The 5,625-nt window shown below is 39.2% G+C and overlaps 1 long non-coding RNA gene across 1 annotated transcript; it reads right to left on the bottom strand.

Moving 5' to 3' along the window:
• Positions 1 to 226: 226 nt before the first annotated feature.
• On the bottom strand, positions 227 to 5,059 carry LOC107774449 (uncharacterized). The gene is made up of 4 exons (XR_001645505.2): positions 4,133 to 5,059; positions 3,700 to 3,787; positions 1,726 to 1,864; positions 227 to 749 (listed from the first exon to the last, which is right to left on the bottom strand). It is a non-coding gene; the product is annotated as an uncharacterized LOC107774449 (long non-coding RNA).
• Between the last annotated feature and the right edge of the window lie 566 nt (positions 5,060 to 5,625).

The following is a 5,625-nucleotide window of genomic DNA, read 5'->3' as shown; positions in this document are numbered from 1 at the left end:
AGTCTGTGCATCTCTGACAACCTTTTGCCTCGTGGTTCGATTTGGTCGTGGTCCCGATAATGATACCGAACTGATCTTTGATCGGTCTTGGAGCTCGAATCCTGAAGCCTTTTCTTCGGACCTCGACCTGACCTTACGTAGATACCTTTCGATCGAAATATTGTTATCTCGACCAGTCCATACGACTGACTTAATAGGTTTCGACCGTATACACTACTCATACTCATAGTAACAATATCCAAAATATTTTGCATAATTAAATTACAAAGTAAGGATAAAGGGATGTAGAAATCGATGATTCTTACTCCCAACAATTGTTCCACGAGCTATCCTTGCCTCCGGTTGCAAAAGTCCTTCAAAAGTGGCGTTTTAGGTCTATTTATATGTTTAGGAAAAGACCTAAACGCGTAGGCCAAGTCCTAGTTAAACCAGGAGACGAAATAAGCCTTCATAGCTCGGAATGTGCGCTCCTCAGACCTGGCCTCGCGAGGTATAACGCCAGCTCGAGCTCGCCTCAGGCCTGGCTTCGCCAGCTTCAATGCTCGGTGGATCTCGCCTTCTACCTCGTCTCGCCAGCTCTCACGCGAGCTAAAGGGCTCGCCCAGCCTGCTCTAACGCCTGCTCTAGGCCTGGCTTCGTCAGCTTTTCATTTGTCGGTTGCTCACTTCTTTCTTTCTTCTTTTCAACTGGTTTCGAGCACGCTTTAGACTTTAATTATTCTTTTTGCTCTACTTTCATTTCCAATGCACCTACACATAAAATAGACTCCATTACGCGCAAATAAAGTGTAATTTATCATTAAAGCATATAAAATGCAAAGCAAATAATGTACTAAACTATGGAATTATAGCCACACATCAATCGCTATATATCCTTGAGAAATATGAGCTCTCCTTCCTCAACTAAGTAATCTGTACTTGAAAGATATACCAGATTAATGGTCTAGCTAGTTATCAAAAATAATATACGAATAATAGCAAAGGACTAATAATTGTTAAAAAATTTATTAGTGACCCAGTAGAACTTTACCACAATAAGCTAAAAGTATGTAACATAGAATGAATTTCAATTATTTATTAGGAGCAAGATTTGATATCTTTGGATTAAATAGTTGATGATTGAATAGTGTGAAACTATCTTGTTTTACATAGAATGTACAACTATTCATGGTTAACCTGTTGTGAAGACATAACTTCATTAAGTTCATGAACTGCACGATGATACCTTTTATGTACTGTATGTTTAAGTATTAACATAAAATTATTTGTTAAGAGGAATTACAGATTAATGTAAAAGATTTAGCAGTAAACTTAGAAAACATGCCTCTTTTGGAGGTGCTGTTTCAAACTACAAATAATTGAAAATGTTGACTCCAGTCACAATGTTAATGCATATAACTTAGGGAAGGACTCACCCTCGGTAGATTGCTTTAATTGGTAAAGGGAACAACCAGAAAACCTTCAAATAGAAGACTTTTTAGTTTTTACTGTGATAAAGGACATTTTTTTAAATTTATCATGCTAAAAATTAGAAGCATATATCAAGAAGTTGTACAAGCTCCACAATGAAGGATCCTCAGTAAAGGGATACTGCTCGCTGCTCAACAGATTTCTCAAAAAAAGATAATCGTACGTCTTGAAGATGCAAATCTAAGAAGTATCATAGGAAAAAAATTTCATTGCTTAAAAAATGCAGTACAAGAAACAATAAAAAAGACTATTTTACCTCACTAGCAAATCCGTAATCATTGCAAAGTGGAAGTTACAATTGATAGCACATATCTGGCTGCCAAAAAAATATAGCTTCTTGTCAATGTTTTCAGACATCACATTGAGTGCAGATGTTGCTCTTGTGAACTAAATACCTGGAAAACAGAAACGGCACATCCTTAAATTGACAACTTAGAAACTGGTGGAAACAGAAAGAAAAAAGATTAATTTTCTACCTGCTGAAAGCTAGTCGACTCGCTATCCTAGTTGTGGGCGCCCTTTTACATCAAAAGTTTTGACTCTCAAAAACTTTAATTTATGCATTAAAATTTGTCACGACCCAAAATACGTTAGTCGTGATGGCACCTAACTCAACCCGCTAGGTAAGCCAATTAATAACTATCCAATTTCAATAATGTTAACAAGTCAATTAAACAGAATAAATTATCTGGATCTATTATATTTCTCAATGATTGGTAGTACAAATCATGAGCTACTAAGAATAGAATTTACAAAGCGGAAATGAAATAAACACATAGTCTGTTTGAAAACTACATAAACAGCACAATTTAATCTAAGGCTACCCAGAACAACAGAGGCAGCTACAACATGGGCGCGGGTACATCTTCAAATTCAGCAACCCTCGAACACAGCAACAACTGTAGCCAACATTTGCACGCAATGTGCAAAAGTGTAGTATCAGTACAATCGACCCCATGTACTGAGTAAGTAACAAACCTAACCTTAGGTTGAAAGCAGTGACGAGCTATCACAAGGTCGGGTCTCATACCGGAATTCTACAACAGTTCATAACAGCATAACACAAGAAGTAAAGGGGTATCTCCGAAGTAAAAATGCACAACTCGTTCATAGTTCCAGAAAATAGGCATGCTTTTCAAATATCTTAGTAGAAATTCAATTCTTTTGCCGAAGATGCCAAAAATACGGGTAAGTTTGAAAAATATAATTTTTCCAAAATCCTTTCAACAATGAGTGAGAAGTTTCATTTTCTTTCCAAATAACAAGTATAAAATCCCTCTCTATGCCCACATATCAATGTGTGTAAAAATCATGAATGACGTGATACCGTACAGAAAAATGCATCTCTATGCATGTATGTCATGTATGCATGCCAATGCCATGTACCCCAGAGATGAATCATGTACTCACACTCTCAGAGTACTCAATCTCACTATCTCACTTTTTTCACTCATCAATGCTCAACTACTCGGTACTGTATATGGCCCATACGGCCTAGGGAAGATCCATCCCGGAGTATATACATCACTGATCATCAATCATTCGGTACCGAGGAAGGCCAATCCAGCCCCATGGAGAAGATCAATCTCCAAGTATATAATGTTTCGGACAAGATCCATGTTCAGGGAAGATCCATCCCTCAATATAATCAATCGCGCTCACTGGGGGTGTATATAGACTCCGGAGGGGCTCCTACAGCCCAAGCGCTATCATAAGTGGGATCCAGGTATAAATCAATATAACATGCTGTGACGTGCAGCCCGATCCCATAACTGTCACTCACAATCAGGCTCTCAGCCTCACTCAACCATCCATCTCTCCAGTCTCACTCTCGGGCTCATAATGTCATGAAACTAGCCCGACTACAATGATATGATGTATCAATAAACACTGAGACTAAGATATGATATGAATGCATGAATATGACTGAGTACAAAATCAGTGAGATGACAGCAAGAAACGACCACTATGGGTCCTAACAATATCAGCATAAAAGCCTAAACATGATATTTAGCATGATTGACAGCTCAGATACTTTATCACATGGTGGAAACACAAATATCAACAAAATAGGGCCGTTATACAGTGCCATGGAAACAACCGAGTCCCTATTAACAGGGTGCACGCCCACACGCCCGTCACCTAGCATGTGCGTCACCTCAATACCAATCACATAACACGAAATGCGGGGTTACATACCCTCAGCACTAAGTTTAGAAGAGTTACTTACCTCGAACGAGCCGATACCAATGCCGAGCAAGCCAAGCGATGCTCCAAAGATGCCATCTCGCGTGTTCCGACCTCCAAACGGCTCGAAACTGACCAACAACAATTCAAATACATCAAACAATGCTAAAGGAACCAATCCCGATCATAAAAGATCGAATCTTGAATCAAAGCCCGAAACCGGCCCAAAAGCCCAACCCGGGCCCGCACCTCGGAACCCGACAAAACTCACAAAATCCGATAACTCATTCAATTACGAGTTCAACCATACTAGTTTCACTCAAATCCGACTCTAATTCGATGTTCAAAACTCAAAAATTCATATTATGAAACTTTAGGCCAAAACCCCCAATTTCCTCCTTAGCAATCATCAACCAAAAGCTAAAATCGATGATAGATTCATGGAATATAATCAAAACCGAGTAGTAAGCACTTACCCCAATCCTTGTGATGAAATTTGCTCCAAAATTGCCCCAATCCGAGCTTGGAAATGTCAAAATGAAGCCAAAATCACGAACCCTTGTATTTATCCTTCTGCCCAACACTTCCGCATTTGCGGTCAAATTGTCGCATCTACGACCACCGCATCTGCGGTCATATCCTCGCTTCTGCGACCACACTCACCAGCCGACCCTCTCGCACCTGCGGAACAATTTCCGCTCTTGCGCACCCGCATGTGCGATTTTTCCTCCGCATCTGCGATGAGCTCCATCCATGACTTCTTGTGCATCTGCGACACATGGCTCGCACCTGCGCAATACCGATCGCAGGTGCGGAACACCAGAACCAGCAGCTGACATACTGAAGAAAATGGTCCGAAATCAATCTGAAACACGCCCGAGCCCATCGGGACCCCGTCCAATCATACCCACAAGTCACATAACATAACACGGACCTACTCAAGGCTTCAAAACACACATAACAACATCGAAGCGACGAATCACACCTCAATTCAAATCCAATGAACTTTGAACTTTCAAATTTCCAAAACACGCGTTGAAACATATTAAATCATCCCGGAATGAACTCAAAATTTGCACACAAGTCCCAAATGACATGATGAAGCTATTCCAACTCCTGGAACCATAATTTGAATCCGATATCTTCGAAGTCAATTTCCGGTCAAACTTATGAACTTCTCAAGCCTTCAAATCTCCAATTTTCGCCAATTAGTGTCGAAACCTTCTAGAAATATCCAAATGCAAATCCGGGCATACACCCGAGTCCAAAATCACTATCCGGAACTAACGGAACCATCAAAACTCCGTTCCGGGGTCAAATTCTTAAAAAGTCATATTTGGTCAACTCTTTCAACTCAAAGTCTCAACCATGAAACTCATTCTTCCATACCGATTCCGAATAACCTGAAAACCAAAATCGACGATTTACATAAGTCATAATACATCACACAGAGCTACTCACACCCGTAAACTACCGAGCAAAGTGCAAATGGTCAAAACGACCGGTCGAGTCGTTAAAAATCATTGTATTGAGTCTCTCAGAATCCAATTGTCACAATATCACTTCAATAATGTTATCTGATTGTTTAGTTATTGTTTCTTTTTTTATTTTTTTTATTATGGAGAAGGTAAGATAAAGTAAATCCATAATTTTGTAATGTATCTAAGGAAAAATAATCCTCTAAATTATTTGGAAGTAGAAATGTTTATTCACACTATACTTTTTTTCTTCCCTTCCCACCAAACAACTCCATTTTGAGGAATCCTCGAGAAACCACGGCGGAAACTGGAGATGAGTATACTTGCTACTACTATTATGTTAAAAGAATCATATAGAACATAATAATGCACAACAATTACTGGATGACTTTAATTGCTGTAAAAAAACTAAACAGATACCACTGAATCTAAAGAATTGGATCAGCTTCAACTATAGGGTATACTTGATTAAAGTACTATCATCAAGAAAA

Source organism: Nicotiana tabacum, chromosome 15, assembly GCF_000715075.1.
Source record: "Nicotiana tabacum cultivar K326 chromosome 15, ASM71507v2, whole genome shotgun sequence".
Lineage (NCBI taxonomy): Eukaryota > Viridiplantae > Streptophyta > Magnoliopsida > Solanales > Solanaceae > Nicotiana > Nicotiana tabacum.
This window is presented reverse-complemented; position numbering and strand designations above follow the sequence as displayed.